The 19558-nt window shown below is 36.2% G+C and overlaps 1 protein-coding gene across 1 annotated transcript in view; it reads left to right on the top strand.

The window, feature by feature from the left end:
- Positions 1 to 3205: 3205 nt before the first annotated feature.
- GTDC1 (glycosyltransferase-like domain containing 1) overlaps positions 3206 to 19558 on the top strand; it is a 308918-nt gene continuing 292565 nt past the window's right edge. The window contains exon 1 of the mRNA XM_011988703.1: positions 3206 to 3260. The gene's annotated coding sequence lies outside the window, so the exon portion shown is untranslated. The remainder of the gene's footprint in view (positions 3261 to 19558) is intronic.

Genomic DNA, 19558 nt, shown 5'->3' on the forward strand with positions numbered 1-19558 from the left:
TCCCCTCTCCTCCCACCTCCCATCTCACCTTTTGTCCCATCTCCCCTCCCATTCCATCTGCCCTCCCCTCCCTCTCCCTCCTCTCCTTGTCCCCTTCCCTCCCCTCCCATCTCCCCTCCGCCCTTTCTTTTTTTTTTTTGAGACAGGGTCTTGCTCTGTCTCAGGCTGGATTGCAGTGGCATGATTGTAGCTCACTGCAGCCTCGAACTCCTGGGCTCAAGCTATCCTCCTGCCTCAGCCTCTTGAGTAGCTGAGGCTAGAGGTGTGACCCACAACCCCCAGCTTATTTTTTAATTTTTAATTTTTTAGAGATAGTGTTTTGCTATGTTGCCCAGGCTGGTTTGGAACTCTGAATTATGCTTCATTGTTACAGCCCTTAGCCAAAGCCCTTAAGAACAGCATCTTGGATAGCAGGTACTACACTGGACTTCCTAATGAGGAGCAGTCCAGCAGCCATCTTCCATTGTCTGTGGTAATGATGGTAAATGTTGGTGCTGGAGCTGGGTGGCAGTGCCTGACTCACTAAATAACCTTCCATTTTCTAACCATGGTTCATGGCTCATGTTTTTGACCTTTTATGTATATATCATTGTTGCCATTTCCGTTCTGTGGGAGAAGAGCCCACATGTTTCTTCTGTCTACAATCTTACTTTCCATTTTGTTAATGCTCCTCTTTTCTTCTCTTTCTGCCTCCACCCTTTTTACTCTGGGTGTGGAGAGAAAATTGGATATGCTTGTATCAAAGTTACTTAAATGGATCAGCTTTAACTTTTTTCCCCTCTGAATTCTTCTATGTTGATATGGAGGGCAAAAAAAAAAATAAAATAAAATAAAAAGAAGGTGCTGCATAATCGCATTGTCTTCCAGCAAAACAATTTTCAAAAATGACAAGATATATGCAATTCATAACTTATATAAAGTTTATCATTCATATTTATAAAATCTGTGTTTTGGTGGTAAATGCACTTCAAGTTTCAAAGAATGGTTTTAAAATACTTTTGAATCATCTCCCTGAGAGCTTTCAACACTGTATAAATAGTATACTTTTTAGCATTTCCTGTTGCATACCTGCAGTTTGCATCATCTTTGAGAATATTTACCACTTTTTTGCAGGGCATATGTGGAGACTTAACTAACAAATGTCATTATGTATGTGGGTTTCAAAAAGCAACTGGAGGAAATTATATTTAACCTTTTTGAAGAGTTGTTATCTGGGCTTTCCCCCATTTCAGAGCAAAACCAGGTGTAAATCAAGGACATGCATTGATATACATATTTTTGAAAAAAAATCTTTTTAGGTTTTGCTAGTTACTGTTTTTGCTTAAATGTCCTCCCCCCTTCCTGAAATTTAGAATGTTTCTGGTAAATAGTTTAATCTGGTGGTTCCCATCACTTTGTTCATTCAGTTAATTCTTAAGAATTGTTTCTTAAAAAGAGCAACACAATTATGAGATGAGGAATTAGAAATTCCTCATTTATTTGATTAAATGTGTTCTTAGGAAAAAATATGCTAAGAAGGCATTAGACTTTCCCCTTATGCCAAAAAGCTTATTAGACTGGTAGGCTGTACAGAGGGAGGTAACTCAGGAGAATAGCATGAGGTAGAAGATACTGAATAACAATAAGACAGAGTGAGAGAAAACAATTTTTTCTAGAATGGGAAGTATGGTTCCTTTTTCCCAATAGAAAGCCTCAAACCCTATGCCACTATGTTGAGATGCCATTTTTATTTATTTAGATTTTGCTTTAGTTTAAAGGTGGGAATAAGATGACCTCCTTTTTTTTTTTTTTAATCTTATATCTACTATATTACAAAAAAATTTATAGCATTCACTAAGTATGAATTAATGTTTAAATTCTGTTAGTTGTATTTATGTTGTATTTATTCTTCCAGGTTTTATATTTCATTAGAACAATGCCTTTCATTTAGAACATTACATGTTTCATATATGGTTTATAATTATCTAGTATAAGCATTCTCTCATTAAGTGCCTGATGGCACTCACTTGAATTTAATACGGTTTAATGTCTATTTTACTTCTATATAGAGGGCATTAGTTACTGATTGAATAAATGAGTGAATGAATGAATAAGTACAGGAGTATGTGGGGGCATGTTTGATTTGCTGTTCTGAGTCAGATTTATGATTTAAATGATGTTGCCCTACCAAGCTCTTAAAATAAAGATTTGCATTAAATGATTATGTACTCACTATAAAAATTACAAGCCTTAAGGATAAAAAATTAAATAAATTCTACTACACATAAATAATCATTATAACTTGGAACTTCGCTTCGGATGTTTTCCCTCTTCTGCATACCCACACCCACAAATACCCACACACACACATACATTTATAGAGGGAGAACTAAGGAAATAATGAAGATGAAGCAGGAATATCCTACGTACTATTTTTGTTTAAATAAAAATGATATTATTTCCTTTGAACAGAAATTGAAAAATAAAAGAATTACAGTAATTAAATAAGTGATTTTTTTTTACAATAAGCAATTCACAATAAGTGTTTTCACTAAAGTTGAAAAAAAATTATGACAAATGTTAAGAGACTAGGATCATTTCATTTTAAAAGTTAACTATGTTATTTCATCAGTTTGTTTCCTGCTATGAAAAGTTAAAAATTAGCAGACTTTCTTTCTTCCACCTCCAAATTTTTATTAGTTATATTAAATTTGTACCTTGTCAAGCTGTGCAACATTTGCATTCTATTTTATAATTAATTTTCACAGTTATTTAGTTTTAGTTTTATATTTAAAAGCAGTCAGTGCTTACTACCTACTCTTTTATAATGGATAATTGCCCTAAAATCCTGAGAGGTGTGATCACTGAGAAAATTCCATTCTGGGGAACCAATAACCCCAAATAAATACCACTTTATTTTTATTTTTTAAAGAATAAATTTCTTAGACCCTGAATTTCTGTAGAATAAAATAAATTGGCCTGTGCAACTTGATTATAAAATAACAAGTTTTCATTTTAGTTTAGGTATAATCCTTCAGATGTAAGAGTTATATTTTCTTTTAGTTGTATATTTTTTAAAAGATCGGTGGATTATTTGTTCCTGAATAGCAAAACCCCAGAAGGCTTGGTCACTCTCAAAAAGAGTCATTACTATTAGGTTGGTGCAAAAGTCATTGCAGTTTTTGCCATGGAAATAATAAATCCGGTTGGCTTCATAAAAGCAGAGATCCTGCTGGGCAGGGTGGTTCATGCCTGTAACCACAGCACTTTGAGAGGCTGAGGTGGGTGGATCACTTGAGGTCAGGAGTTTGAGACCAGCCTGGCTAACATGATGAAACCCTGTCTCTACTAAAAATACAAAAATTAGCAAGGTGTGATAACGTGTGTCTATAATCCCAGCTACTCAGGAGGCTGAGGTGAGAGGATTACTTGAACCCAGGAGGTGGAGGCTGCAGTGACCTGAGATTGTGCCACTGTACTCCAGCCTGGGCGACAGAGTGAGACTCTGTCTCAAAACAAAAAACAAAAAAGCAAGAGGTGCAGTTGCCATTTCACAGGACATTCTGAGGCTATTGGAAATGCACTTTTGGTGTACTTGCTGACATCCACTGATTGCCCTCCTATCTCTGGATGATCAGAAAAGGAAGAACTTGTTTCTCTGGGGTACCTGTGGCTGTAGGAACAATTCTCCCTAGCTTATTCTGTTAGAATTTAGTATACCTTTTTATTCTTTTCTTTTTACTTGATAATGGGAGTTAGCATTAAAGCAGCCTTGTTTATTATTCATACCCTGTCAATATGACTACTTTCTGTGAAAAAACCCCATTCATTCCAAGGACAAATCAGCTATTCTATATCTGTCCTGCAAAAATAAATATAGTCTTTATACTAACACATATATCCATTTCTTTATTTTTTTACTGTTTATTTTGATTCATTTCTTAGCTGGTTGAATTTGATAGTTCTCCCTTTTGGTTATATCTGTATCTACATACTTACATGTCTGTCCCTATGTGTATACACTTCTTAAGAAGAGCTTATGGATCTTGTATTTTCTGAGTAACTGGATGCTTGAAAGTGTTTATAGGTTGCTTTTAAACTTTATGGTCAATTTGGCTGGGTATCACATAACTGGATTTCATATCTTTCCCTTGTAACTTTGAAAGACATTGCCCTACCATCTCCAGAGAATGGTGACTGATGGTAATATAGAGAAGTCTAAGGCCAGAATTGTTTTCCTTCCTTGATGACCGAAGGAATTCACGTTTATGTTTTAGCTCTCTTGAATTCCATAACATCAGAAAAATTTGTTTTAGTGTTAATTACTTTGAATTCAGTTTTCCTGGAACAATTTCTTTTGTTAGTGTTTCCTTTCTTCTCCCTAAGTAAAAGTTTTCTTTTATTATATCTTTCCTTTTTTTTTTCCTCTTTCATTTGTTCTGGGTTTTCTTTTTTTTTTTTTTTTTTTTTTCTTTTTTTTTTTTTCCCCAAGAATGTTTAGTATGTATTAACTGGGTGTCTTTTACCTTCTGTACTTATCACCTCATCTCTTATATATCTTTGTATTTCCCATTTCATTTTTTTTTATGCCTGTCCGTTCTTTTTCTGACTGTTTCAGTATTGAATATTCTGTTTTGTTGTTGTCACTTCATTGGTGGCTTTAATTTATGATTTTTTCCTCCCAGTTTTTACCCTTAGCCTGCCAGCTTGCTTTTTGATCTCCTTTGGTTGTCTTATCTTTTCTTAGATATTTCATAATTTTCTTTGAACCCCTTTACCTTGAAGTAGCTTATATTCTTTATTATTTCTTTTAGACTGGAAATTATTTGTATGATTTTTCTGTCTCTGTTGACAGTTTTTTTTCTTAATCTGCCATTTGCCTATGTTTCTCCACCCCAATTTTTGGTAGTTCTGTGTAATTTCTTTGCTGATTTATTTCTGGTTGTTACTCATTTTTGAATAGGATCAATTTCATTAAGGACAGATACGGCCTGAAAAAAGTGTGATGTTAGATGCATGTACTGAGTATTAGGGAGAGGAGGTAAATGACATTAATTTGTGCTTCCATTTGGATTATCTGAAATACTCCATCACCCAAGATATTTCTTTTCTTTGAGGGTCATGTCTCACCTCAATTTGTAGTGCTGTGAAGGTCACTGTGCCATTGAGGCCCATGAGTCATTGGAGCCTATGTAGTAAGCAGTCCAGTGACAGCTGCATCCTCTCTCTTGACCCCATTTGGCAGACATTCTGAGCTAGGAAGCTAGGTCATTGACAATAAGAATGTCTTGTTTTTTTTTCTCTCTCCTTCTGTGGTATAGACTATTTTGTGGAGAAACCTTTCCTATTTTCTCCTAGGTAGAAACTTAATATCATAACTCCAATTAGAGTTTACTGGAATGGGCTTTAGAACCATTCAAATTTTAGGGAAATCTTTGTTCTGCTTGAGTTCTTAGGGGGTGCAGTTAGGCTCTCAGGATTACTTCTCATTTTGATTCCAGATATCGCATAATTTGGCAGATTTTTAAAAATAGTTTGTGGTTTGTGGTTATGGCTGTGTCTTTGTTTCATTGATGATGAAGTGCTCATTATTTTTGTTCTTTTTTTTTTTTTCTTTTTTTTTTCCCAGTTTGTTTCTGGAGCAGAGAATGTCTTCTGCTCATCTTTAAAAAATTTTTTTAGTTTTGCTATCTCTGTGTTCTTAAGAACCTACTAGTAAAATACCCCGATATTAGACTTTACTTTTTGTTTTTGAAACAAGATGTCTATATTAAGCTCATTTAATGTTTAATGTATCTACAACTTGGCAACTGCTTAAAAAAATTTTTTTTTTAACTTTAAGTTCTGGGATACATGTGCTGAATGGGTAGGTTTGTTACATAGATATACATGTGCCATGGTGGTTTGCTGCATGTATCAACCCTTCATCTAGGTTTTAAGCCCCGCGTGCATTAGGTATTTTTCCTAATGCTCTCCTTCCCCTTTCCCTCCACCTGCCGATGGGCCCGAGTGTGTGATATTCCCCTCCCTGTGTCTGTATGTTCTTATTGTTCAACTCCCACTAATGAGTGAGAACATGCCATGTTCGGTTTTCTATTCCTGTGTAAGTTTGCTGAGGATGATGGTTTCTGGCTTCATTCATGTCCCTGGAAAGGACATGAACTCATTCTTTTTTTTTTGGCAGCTCTTAATAATTTTTTATATTGGGAGGTCTTTATGCATGAATTTTTAAAATATATTAGGAGAGAAAAGCAATAACTATCAAGAGATTGAATGAAGAAATCAATTATATGTAATATGATAAAACTCTGGAGTTAATACATGTTGGTGAACATTGGCTGCTTGGTGTATAAGCATCTTTATTGGCATTGGGGACATAATCTTTTGAAACCATCATTGTAAAAGTGAAGCTGACATTGTAAAACTTCGTATTTTGACAATAAGAACTGCTCCTCAACATGGGAAACCTGTCGAATTTCTCATAAAATTGCATATGATCAACTTCTCTTGGAGAAACATAGTTTTCAAAGAATCTGATATGTTTTAAGGAAAAGGTGCATTTTCTTTTTTTTTTTGGTTACATGAGCAGGAGAACCATTGCATTACATTTGATATTAAACTGCACATACCAGAACCTGAAATTTATTTTAGAAATAACTTGTCATATGTAATTAATTTAAAAATAATTAATAGACTTTAATTTTTAAGAACATTTTAGGTCCAGAGCAAAATTGAGTAGGAAATATAGAGGATAGTCCCCTTTAGCCTTCCCCCAACCATCAACCTCCCCCACCCAAGTGGTGTATGTTTGTTACAATAGACAACCGATATTTACACATCATTGTCAACCAAAGGCCTAAAATTCAGTTTTGCTCTTTGTGTTACACCTATGCGTTTTGACAAACATTATAATGACATATATTCACTCTTGTGGTATCATACAGCATTTAATGCCCTGAAAATCCTCTGTGCTTTACCTGTTCATCCCTTCCTCTCTCCCTCCTTCAGAATCCCTGGTAAAAACTGATCCTGTCTCTATACTTTTGTCTTTTCCAGAATGTTTTATAGTTTCAATCTTACAACTTTTACAGTCTTGTCAGATTAACTTCTTTCACTTAGCAATATATGTTCCTTGTGTTAGTCCATTCCCACACTGCTATGAAGAAATACCCGACACTGGGTAATTTTTAAAGGAAAGAGGTTTAATTGACTCACAGTTCCATATAGCTGGGGAGGCGTCAGGAAAACGATCATGGTAGAAACCAAAGCAAACTTGTCCTTCTTCATATCGTGGCTGAAGAGAGAAGTGCAGAGCAAACGGGGAAAAGCTCCTTATAAAACCATCAGATCTTTTGAGAACTCACTCACTATCATAAGAAGAGCATGGGGGTAACTGCCCTTATGATTCAATTACCTCTCACCAGGCCCCTCCCATGGCACATGGGGATAATGGGAACTACAATTCAAGGTGAGATTTGGGTTGGGATACAGCCAAGCCATATCATTTTGCCCTGGCCCCTCCCAGATCTTCTGTCCTCACATTTCAAAACACAATCATGCCTTTCCAACAGTCCACCAAAGTCTTAGCTCATTCCATCATTGACTCAGAGGTCCAACTCCAAAGTCTCATCAGAGACAAAGCAAGTCCCATCTGTCTATGAGCCTGTGAAATCGAAAGCAAATCAGTTACTTCCTAGATACAGTGAGGGTACAGGCATTGGGTAAATACACCCATTCCAAATGGGAGAAATTGGCCAAAACAAAGGGACTACAGGCCCCAGGCAAGTCCAAAATGCAATAGGACAGTCATTAAACCCTAAAGTTGCAAAATGATTCTCTTTGACTCCACGTCTCACATCCAGGTCACGCTGATGCTGGAGCTGGGCTTCTATGGCCTTGGGCAGCTCCGCCTCTGTGCCTTTGCAGGGTATAGCTTCTCTCCCAACTGCTTTCATGGGCTCGTGTTTAGTGTCTGTGGCTTTTCTAGGTACACAGTGCAAGCTGTTGCTAGATCTCCCATTCTAGGGTAGGGTCTGGAGGATGGTGGTCCTCTTCTTACAGCTCCACTAGGCAGTGCCCTAGTGGGGACTCTTTGTGGGCGTCCAACTCTACATTTCTCTTCTCCACTGCCATAGCAGAGGTTCTCCATGAAAGCTTCACCCCTGCAGCAAACTACTGTCTGGACATCCAGGTGTTTCCATGCATCTTCTGAAATCTAGGTGGAGGTTGCCAAACCTTAATTCTTTGTTTTGCTTTATTTAATTTAATTTAATTTTATTTTATTTTATTTATAAATAAATAAATAAATCACCCAGACTGGAGTGTAATGGTGTGATCTCAGCTCACTGCAACCTCTGCCTCCCAGATTCAAATGATTCTCCTCCCTCAGCCTCCCGAGTAGCTGGGATTACAGGCACCCACAACCACACCCAGCTAATTTTTGTATTTTTAGTAGAGATGGGGTTTCACCATCTTGACCAGGCTGGTCTTGAATGAAACCATGTTGGCCAGGCTGGTCTTGAACTCCTGATGTAAGGTGATCCGCCCACCTTGGCCTCCCAAAATGCTGGGATTTCAGACATGAGTCACTGCACCTGGCCCCAAACCTTAGTTCTTGACTTTTGTGCACCCACAGGACCAACATTATGTGGAAGCTACTGAGGCTTGAGGCCTGTACCCTGTGAAGCAACAGCCTGAGCTGTACATTGGCCCCTTTTAGCCATGGCTGGAGTGGCTGGGACACAGAACACCAAGTCTTGAGGCTGCATACAGCAGGGAACAGGAGTTTGGACCCAGCCCAGGAAACCATTTTTCCCTCCTAGGCCTCTGGGCCTATGATGGAAGTGGCTGTTGAGAAGGTCTGTGACATGCCCTGGAGACATTTTCCCCTGTCTTAGTTATTAGCATTTGGCTCCTCTCTACTTATGCAAATTTCTGCAGCTGGTTTGAATTTCTCCCTAGAAAATGCCTTTTTTTTTTTTTTTTTTCCTACTTCATTGTTAGGCTGCAAATTTTTCAAACTTTTATGCTGTGTCACCTCTTGAATGCTTTGGTGCTTAGAAATTTCTTCTGCCAGATACCCAAATCGTCTCACTCAAGTTCTAAGTCTCACAGATCTCTAGGGCAGGGACAAAATGCTACCAGTCTCTTGGCATAGCAAGAGTGACCTTTACTCTATTTCCCAACAAGTTCCTCATCTCCATCTGAGACCGCCTCAGCCTGGACTTCATTGTCTGTATCACTATCAGCGTTTTGGCCAAAGACATTTAAGAAGTGTCTAGGAAGTTCCAAACTTTCCCACATTTTCCTGTCTTCTTCTGAGCCCTCCAAACTGTTTCAATCTCTGTTTGTTACCCAATTCCTAAGTCGCTTCCACATTTTCTGCTATCTTTATAGCAGCACCCCACTATCCTGGTACTAATTTACTGTATTTTCATTTTCCTGCTGATGTGAAGAAATACCCAAGACTGGGTAATTTATAAAGGAAAGAGATTTTATTGACTCACTGTTCTGCATGGCTGGGGAGGCCTCAGGAAAACCATTATGGCGGAAGGTGGAGCAAATATGTCCTTCTTCACATGGCAGCAGGAGAGAGAAGTGCCAAGCAAAGCGGGAAAAGCTCCTTATAAAACCATCAGATATTTTGAGAACTCACTATCAGGAGAACAGCATGGGGATAACCACTCCCATGATTCAATTACCTCCCACCAGGCCCCTCCCACAACATGTGTCATTATGGGAACTGTAATTCAAGATGAGATTTAGTTGAGGACACAACCAAACCATATCATTTCTCCATGTCTTTTTGTGGTTTGAGAGCTCATTTCTTTGTAGCACTAAGTAATATTCCATTGTATGGATATACCACAGTTTGTTTATCCATTCACTTTTTGGAGGACATTTTGGCCACTTCCAAGTTTTGACAGTTCTGAGTAAAGCTAATATAAACATTTGTGTGCAGGTTTTTGCATGTATGTAAGTTTTCTACTCATTTGGATAAATACAAAAAGCACAGTTGCTAGATTGCATGGTAAGAGCATGTTAAATTTTGTAGGAACTGCAAAACTGTTATCGAAAGTGGCTGTACCATTTTGTAGTTTCAGCAGAAAGGAGCAGTGGTGAGCAATGTTCTTGTTGCTGTATGTTGTCTTCAGTATTTGGTGTTGTCAGTTGTCATTGTTTCGGATTTTAGCTATTCTGATAAGTATGTAGTGCTATCTCAGTGTTTCATTTTGTGATTTCCTATTAATGTGATATTTGAACATCTTTTCATATGCTTATTTGTCATTTGTATATCATCTTTGGTGAAGTGTTTGTTCAGAGCATTTGACTCCCCTTATTTTTTTATTTTTTATTTTTTTTAAAAGAGACAGGGTCTTGCTCTTTCACTCAGGCTGGACTGAGTGCAGTGGCATGATTCTATCTCACTGCAGCCTCAAATTCCTGGGCTCCAGTGATCCTTTTGCCTCTGCTTCCCCAATAACTGGGACTACAGGTGTGTGTCATTGTGCTTGGCTAATTTTTTTTCAAATTTATTCTTTGTAGAGACAGGAATTCTTTGTTGCCCAGGCTTGTCTCAGACTTTTACTTCAAGCATTCCTCCTGCCTTGGCCTCCCAAAGTTCTGGGATTACAAGTGTGAGCCACTGTGGCCTGCCTTTATGTCCATTAAATAGTTGTATTTTTAATGTTATACATTAAAAAAAAAAAAACCCAATAAACATAGAGGCAGGTTCCCACGGTGTTGCCTAGACTGGTCTCCAACTCCTGCCCTCAAGCAGTCCTCCCACCTCCACCTCCCAAAGTGCTAGGATTACAAGTCTCAGCCACTGCACCTGACCTTGCCCATTTTTAATTGCTTATTTACTTATTGAGTTTTAAGAGTTTTTAAAAATACATTTTAGCTAACAGTCCTTTAACAGATATGCATTTTGAAAATATTTTCTCCCGGTCTGTGACTTGTCTTCTTATTATCTTGAGAGTGTCTCTCAAAGAGCAGAAGTTTTTCATTTTAATGAAGTTTAGCTTAACAATTTTTCTTTTTTTTTTTTGTCATGGATCATGTTTTTAGTGTTATATCTAAAAAGTCACTGCAAAACCCAAGATCATCTACATTTCTTTTATGTTCTCTTCTAGTAGGTTTATCGTTTTGCATTTTATGTTTAGGTTTATGATCTGTTTTGAGTTAATTTCTGTAAAGTATATTGTAAGGTCTTCATTATGATCTATTTTGTGTTAATTTTTGTAAAGTATATTGTAAGTTCTTCATCTGGATTCATTTTTTTCTGCATGTGGATGTCCAGTTGTTCCAACATCATTTATTGGAGACTCTCCTTTCTCCATTGAATTGCCTTTGCTCCCTTGTCAAAGATCAGTTGACTATATTTGTGTGCGTCTATTTCTGAGTTCTCTTCTTTTCCATTGATCTGTTTGTCTGTTTCACTATACCACACTGTCTTGATTACTGTGTAATTAATTTTTAAAATAATAATTTGTAAACTAAGTATTAAGACTTGAGAAGCAAGTTATCTCAAGCCAATTTCTGTTAAGTATGAGATAATGTCATGTTATTAAAAAATGCATTATTTATAATTATTTTAGAAAAATTTGTATGCAGTGGAAACAATGTCACAATGGAAATAAATAAAATGGTAATATTTCCACTTTAAAAGAGATCACTTCTATACAAAGTGGCTCATTTTGGGTTCAAAATGTCTCATAAGTTCATTTTGGGTGTGAATAACTGTTTTCAAATTTTACATTTTTAAAACTTAAATGACAGTTTAAAAAGTTTCTTTTAATCTTCTAAAATAATGTTTGGAACTTGCTGCTTTTTTACTGAGAAAGAAAATCAGTGTCTAAACACATTTGTGAAATGAATTGAGCTAGATATCAGGGAATGCTAATAAATATATGTCACAGATTTTTTTTTTTTTTTTTTTTTTGGGCCTTAAAGAGCAATTCAGGAAAATTAACCAGTAATATAAGGTAATATGTAGTAAGTATAGTGTGGATGGCAGTGTGTTGAGCTCACTAAGAGGTTAGTGTGACTGGTAAGTGTAAAGTAATGCTTTCACACAGATGGTTTTTACTCATACTATGTTTAACCTTGTGTCAGAAACGTAACAAATTTACGTAAAAGTTTTTAGGAAATTTTAACGATTATCAGATATAATCAACTGTTATGATGTATTTTTGTATCAATTTTATCCAGGTCTAAATTACTTACAGTAAACTACCCATTTTAAATGGCAATGTGGGCTAGGCATGGTGGCTTATGCTTGTAATCCCAGCACTTTGGGAGGCGGAGGCGGGCAGATCACTTGTGAGGTCAGGAGTGCGAGAACAGCCTGGTCAACATGGTAAAACCCCATCTCTACTAAAAATACAAAAACTAGCCAGGCATGGTGGTGCACGCCTGTAAACTTAACTACTTGGGAGACTGAGGCAGGAGAATCTCTGGAACCTGGGAGGCGGAGGCTGCAGTGAGCCAAGATGCCAATATGGTTTCATTGCACTCCAGCCTGGGCGACAAACCCAGACTCCATCTCACACACACACACAAAAACGAAAAACTAAACACGGCAGTGTGATAAGTTTTGATAAAAGAATACAGCTTTACAGCCACCACCACATTTATGATTTGGTTATTGCTTTCACTCTAGAGAGATCCCTTTGTCCTTTTGAAATCAATCTCCCATCTCTGCTCCCAGGCGATTGCTGATCTGCTTTCTATATTCTAGATTGGTTTACATTTTCTAGAATTCTTAAGAATGTATTTTGCTTACTGTAGAGGATATGTTTTTCGAAAATTGATGGTAAAGTGAATTTTGGTAAAACGAACCTTATGTTTTATTATCTTAAAATTTCTAAGATGCTTGAATAAAGTTCAGTTGATATTATCCCTAACATTTTTGGTTTTGAGTTTTCTGCCTTGTCCACTCTCTGTAATACTTTAAATCTGGATTACATGTAATAATATGTAAAACCAACTGATGGCACATTATATTGTAAAGCAAGATACTGTTTCGTAGTTACCTGCCTCCTTGTTTATTTTTAATGTTGATAAACAATTTGAAGAATAAAAGTGTACAGATCCTATTGTATTCATAGACTTTAATTCAGTCCTTTTTTCTTATAATTGTCACTCAGTAGACAGTGTAACCTCAATCTGTAAAAGGCCATTTGCCTTGTCCTTATGCCCTCCTGCTCAGACCTCTGAGGATGGGAGAGTGAGGGTGGATAAATAGCTATTTACTTGATAACATTCTGTTCTCTGTGACTCCTCTTACACATATATGCATGGTGTATTTTGAAAGCGTGCTGAAAAGTAGCAGTTGATCTCATAGATAAAGCAGCCCCACTAGGATGGGATAGGAGAATCCTTTTATGATTTTGAAAACCAAATGTACTGCTTGTTCATACCTTTATACAGAAAATAATCTTTTGCATACAAAAATGAGTGTTTTCTGGTTTCGCCCAGAAAAGTTCTGTGTCTAGAATTTGTGCTGCATCATTTATTAATCATTTTGAAAGTAGATCTACATAAAAACCAAACATTATGAAAGTCATATTTGCCTCACTAAACATTTAAATTTTGACTTCATTTGGAAATCCTACACTCATATAACGAGAAATAATCCTAATCCAAATTTATCTATAGTCAAACTGTGGATAAGTAATGTTCTATAAACTGAATTCTTAAGTAAATGTCATTTGGGGGTGATAAACATGGATCTGTTAAGAAATCCTGAAGGTCTACATTTGAACACTGCCTCACTGAAGGCTTCAGACAAAGGACAAAATGTTTCAGTAGTCAGTTTGAGAGACAATATATGTGAGATGAGACTGAAGAACAATCAGAGCGACCAACCTGATATCTTACATTTTATATGACTATTATCCCTCTCAAAACTAGCAGTCAATACTCTGTTTCTTTTTTTTTTTTTTTTTTTTTTAAGTTAATAAAAAGACTTTACTCCGACTGTTTTTGGAATTTCCTCATTTTAGGGGTTTGTCTTCAGAAGCACAGACAAATCCCATTCAGCCTACACTGAATGGTGGGTTAGACACTGCCCTGTCTTCAGCAGGGTAAATCAGATGCAAGAACAGATGTAAACAGTTACCTGTGATACAAAGCAGGTTGTGCAGCTGTGCTGATAGTGGCATGTATAAACTGCATTGGGAGGGAGGAGTTAATTCTGGCTTGGCCATCATTAGGTGACACTATTTAAATAACGCCGTGAGTGATGAATTGCATTACAATTTTAATTTATTTTCTTTGTGTTTCTGAAGTTGCATTTACTTTAGAAAATTCAGCAAACCAGAGAAGCACAGAGAGAAAAACAATTCTAAAATTACCATTCATATTTTCATGTATATTTCATTGTTTTGTTGTTTAGCTGTTTTTTGACCTGTCATTTTTTTAATTTTATAATATGAACATTTCTCCATGTCCACTAAATATTTTTCTGCAGCAGCATTTAAAGTGACTACATAATCTTTTTAAATATCACAGATAAAATAATTTATTTAACTAGTCACCTATTGCTGACTGTTTAGATTGTTTTTGTGTTTTACTATTATGTAAAACACTGTCAAAAACATCCTCATGTATATGGCTGTTGCTTTTAAATTAAAACTTATTTTACCAAAGTAATACATTCACCTAGTTTAACATTTGAATAGTTGTTAAAGGCCTGTTAGAAAATACAGTGGTGGCTGGGCTCAGTGGTGCACATCTGTAATCCTATCACTTTGGGAGGCCAAGGCAGGTGGATCACTTGAGCCTAAGAGTGTGAGACCAGCCTGGGCAGTATGGTGAAGCCCCATCTCTACCAAGAAACAAAAAAACCCCAAAAAGTTAGTCAGGTGTGGTGGCGTGTGCCTATAGTCCCAGCTACTTGGGGTGGGGGCTGAAGTGGGAGAATCTCCCGAGCCCGGGAAGTCAAGGCTGCAGTGAACTGAAATTGTGCCACTGCACTCCAGCGTGGGATATGGAAATGAGACCCTGTCAAAAAAAACAAAAACAAAAACAAAACAAGCAACAAAAAAAGAAAATACAGTGGTCATTTCTCTAGAGGCAGCCTTTTATCTGTTTCCTCTAGTCATTATATATCTCCACATGGCTAAATTACATATATATACATTGCTGTCTTTTTAGTTAATTTATTTAAGACATTGTTGACTTTATATTATGATCTTTGAAGATTTTTCACTATTACACAGCCATCTCTTTCCCTCACAATCCCAATATAGTTAGATGCCAATTTTTGACTTAATTTTGCATTATTATATTATGTAGCTATTATTCATAGATGAGCATATGGTAATTAATTCTGATGAAAAGTTTGCTTCTGACTTTTTGTATTTCATGAAGTTAATAATGCCTTGTTTTTTCATTTGCTTAGCTTTTTGTCCTCCTTAATAATTCTTCCTATACCTTCTATAAACTACTTAAACAATTTTCCATAAAGGGAATTACATCAGATAATACATTTCAATTATTTTCTTGAAGACATGCTTCCAGCAGACTTCCATTCTCCTCCCATCACATTCTCCAGACCTGCCTCTTCTGGGATTTTTCCTTGCTCTTAACCTAGGAACTCCCTGTGCTTTTTCTTAAATCTCATAGTGTTTTCCTTCTTGTCTTACCTTACATTTTTGTGTTATATTTCCTGTAGTATTCCTGAGAAAGGTTTTGTGAGAGAAAAATATCTTTATTCGGTTTCCTCACTTGATTTATAATTTACTTGAATAATTAAATTCTAAGTTGGAAATAACTTTCCTATAGGTTTTTGGAAGGAAATGCTTATGTTCCGTTGTCTTCCATCTTGCTCTTGCAAAGTCCAAGCCTTTTTGATTCCTTTAACTGTATAAGGAAACTGAGTAGAAGAATGTCTGGGTATAAGGATGTCATATTTTAAAAACTGTAAAGATGGGGAGGATGAAGAGGAGATTCAAGACAGAGGGACTCAAAAAGCCAGGTGACAGCAAGTTGTCCACTATGGTAAGAGAATGAAGGCATCTAAGTCCATGTGAAGACAGTGTGGGATATAGTTGGAACACAGTAAATTGAGGCTTTGTATTGGAGACCCATAACGTGGAGCTTTAAATTTATTTTCTAGGCATTATTTCACCTAGCTGTCGCCAGCTATGTGAAACTTTCTTTGGCTTATGGCAGGCAAAATGAATTGGCTTCTGATTTATCCTCCTTTAGTATTAATACTTTCCATGTGCCCATGTGCATGTGTACTCATATATGTACACACACATTTTTATGTATCTATATGCTTGTCTCCCCCATTAGACTAGATCTTTGGGGTTGGAGGAAGTGACATAATTAGGTCTGTGTTAAGGGAAGCACAGTAGATCAGTTCTTAACATTCCTGGTGATTGAGATGCCATTGAAAACTGCAGAATGGATACCAGGAAGAAGAGATTAAAAGGAGAGAGAACAGAAGGTTATTTCAATGCCTGGATTTGAAGAAATGAGCATATGATGAACTAATCTACTGGGAGAGGGAGGGATACTACTTCAAATAATTATATTCCGATTATTCTCGTGAGTCTATTTTAAATTTTGGAAATGCTGTGTCATTTTTATATATTGATTACACATCTTGCTTTAAAATTTTTCTCTTTTTGGTTCATTCCAGAAAAGTCTGAAACAATTTTAACTCTTGCTTTATTGATTTTTTAAAAAGATGAATGATGTTTGGTTTACACAGTTGATTATTAACAGTAATGATGATCTGAAATGCCATCTTAATTCTATTTTGTTAAAGAAAAACACAAATAGAGAATTGTAGATGAAAATAATTGGTATAAATCTTATATTATCATTTCCTAGCATTTTCTTATTCTGAGTAGATTCATTGCCTGAAAATGTTAACTTTGATTTTACCAGAGTCTTTCTTAAGTAGATAAAATTTGAAATAATATGATACTTTTCATTATTGTTTGAAAACAATGAACTTTTCCACAAATTTTCAACATTACAAATAGGGTCTTTTCACCAAGATGGATGATCACTCAGAAAAAGTGAAGAATTAGTTAAAGGTTTTGTTGTATGTTTGTTACTGACTGATTTCTCAAAAGCCAGGCTATGTATTTATACTTAAAAAGATGCACCATATAACATATCACATATTTTAAAAATAGCATTCCACTGATGAGTCTTTACTTTCCAAGATGCTTTTAGACAGGCTTATGCTCCACTAATGGTAGGAGACTAATGTCTTTTGGAAATTTTCATGATGCTAATTACAATTTATTAAGCACTTACTCATGCCAAGCCCTGTGCCAAAGAGTGAAGGGACATCGTCTCATTTAATAATAATCCTATTGGGGTGGGTGTTGTTTATTATTAGATGAGAAAATTGAAACATAAAGAGGTTACATTTCTTGTCTGAGATCATGCAGGTAGCAGGCAGTAAAGCAGGGAATGTTTATCTTTGGTGTGTGTGTCTCTTCGTTCTTAAGCTTGCTTCTTTCCATGTTATAGGAAGGATCCTAAGGAATATTAATCCTGCAAGTGGCATCACATGTGAACGGTATTTCTCACCTGCCCTATCATCAGATGACCATCTAATTTACTAGTAATTTCTCAGATTTTTTTTTTTTTTGATCCTTGTAAAACTGAATACCCTGCACTGTCTACTGTGCTTTCACAAATGAAAATGATGGTCCACTATAAGGTTACTATTTGGATTTAAAAAAAATTTCTTGTTTAATGAGAATAGCCAAATTTTCTTTGAAAAGCTTTCTGTACTTATTAAGATAATATTAGTATCCTGGTTTAATGTGTGTGTCTGATACAGTTTTACGTTACTTACTTTTTATATTATTCTTTCACAAACAATACAAAGCCTCCCCCAACTGTTGTTTCTCCTTAGTGCTAACTTTAAGAAGTCATACATATTTCTTCCTGAACACCCAACAGTTTGGTATTCCGTCAGATGTTTTGCAGGGTTTTAGCAAGTCGTTACAGTGAATGTCTTCAAGAAGCAATACATTAGGCAGAGCACTGCAGAGACACCTGTAGAGATCAGCACACCTGCCCTCAAGCAAAAGACAGTAATTAGTTGCTCATCTTCCCTTGCAAACTTCCCCAATGTTGTTGTACATGAAACACGTAGATCACAGCAGTGCTGTCATGAGCTCTGCACTGTTGGAGTTGTTTATGCCCATTCAATTTTTAATGTTTCTATAAGACATTTTGATGGGAGCCCTGAGCCCAAAGGGATTTGCATGCTTGATCAAACTTGTGATGATTTAAATATAGAAATAAAGAGAAACCTTTGAATTACTTTGACTGTTAACTTTTAGGACTGCGTTAGTGGAAAACATTTACATGATACTTGAGGCAAAGATGTGTTTGATCAACCTTCACAACTTTTTTGTTTCTTGACAGCAGGTATAGCACCAGTAAATCTAAACAAGTTTTTTAATGCTTATAGATCCAAGTGCATGTGAATATCTATATAGCATGGTCTGAATATTTTAAAAGATGAATTTGTACCAATCACTTTTATTGAAATTAAACCACTGTCAAGTACCAACCTTTTAGTCCTGCCGCATTGTCATATATAGTTTCTATTATTAAAGAATGAGATGATAGGTGATTGAACTTTAGTAAAATACAGTAATATATATGAATTGGATATGTTGGGGCCAGATAAATTATCACTTAAAGTACTTGGATGTCTTTTGATATCATTGTTTTAATTTTAACACTATATATGGTCTAGATACCATATGGGATAAAAGCTAGTATTTTACCAAGTGACCTTTCGAGTCATTTCTAGCAGCTGGGATTCAGTTCTTTGATTGTATTAGTGAAGGTTATTAATAAACAGCTTCAATAGAGATTCATTACTGTTTCTTAAATTATATTGTTTGCAAAATGCTATCATTCCTAATATCATAGCAAATTCTCTTCACATTTATTCTGAGAAAAAAGTAACCCTAGTGCCTTGTTATTCAAGCATAGTCTGGTGGCTACACATACATGCATCTTAAATTGGTTCTTGGAGATAAATGGGCATTATGGAGTTGTCAGATTATAGTAAAACTAAAGAAGAAGGTGTTATACAGTATTGGACTGTCACTAACAGAGTTAGAAACCTTAGATGCTAATAAATGCAGTCATCCCATTGTGCCTTGCAGTTTTTCCTCAATATATAGGTAGAATCTTCCTGTGAGTTTCTGAGCATAGTTTCTGATTAGCTCTTCAACACAAAATGGAATGAATGATGTGAATATTTAAAAACTTACCTCTAGATTTTATTTTGCCTGCCTTAGCCGTATGTAAGCCTCAGTGCGGATTAACTGGGGATACTCCATTTGTGAGGTAATGATTATGATGCTATGCTAGCATGCTAGCGTAGACAGAATACTCTTATTTATTTATTTGTTTATTTATTTATTTATTTTTCGAGACAGAGTCTCGCTCTGTCACCCAGGCTAAAGTGCAGTGGCCCGATCTCAGCTCACTGCAAGCTCCGCCTCCCGGGTTCCCGCCATTCTCCTGCCTCAGCCTCCCAAGTAGCTGGGACTACAGGTGCCTGCCACCTCGC

Source organism: Mandrillus leucophaeus, unplaced genomic scaffold (genome assembly GCF_000951045.1).
Source record: "Mandrillus leucophaeus isolate KB7577 unplaced genomic scaffold, Mleu.le_1.0 Scaffold336, whole genome shotgun sequence".
Classification (NCBI taxonomy): domain Eukaryota; kingdom Metazoa; phylum Chordata; class Mammalia; order Primates; family Cercopithecidae; genus Mandrillus; species Mandrillus leucophaeus.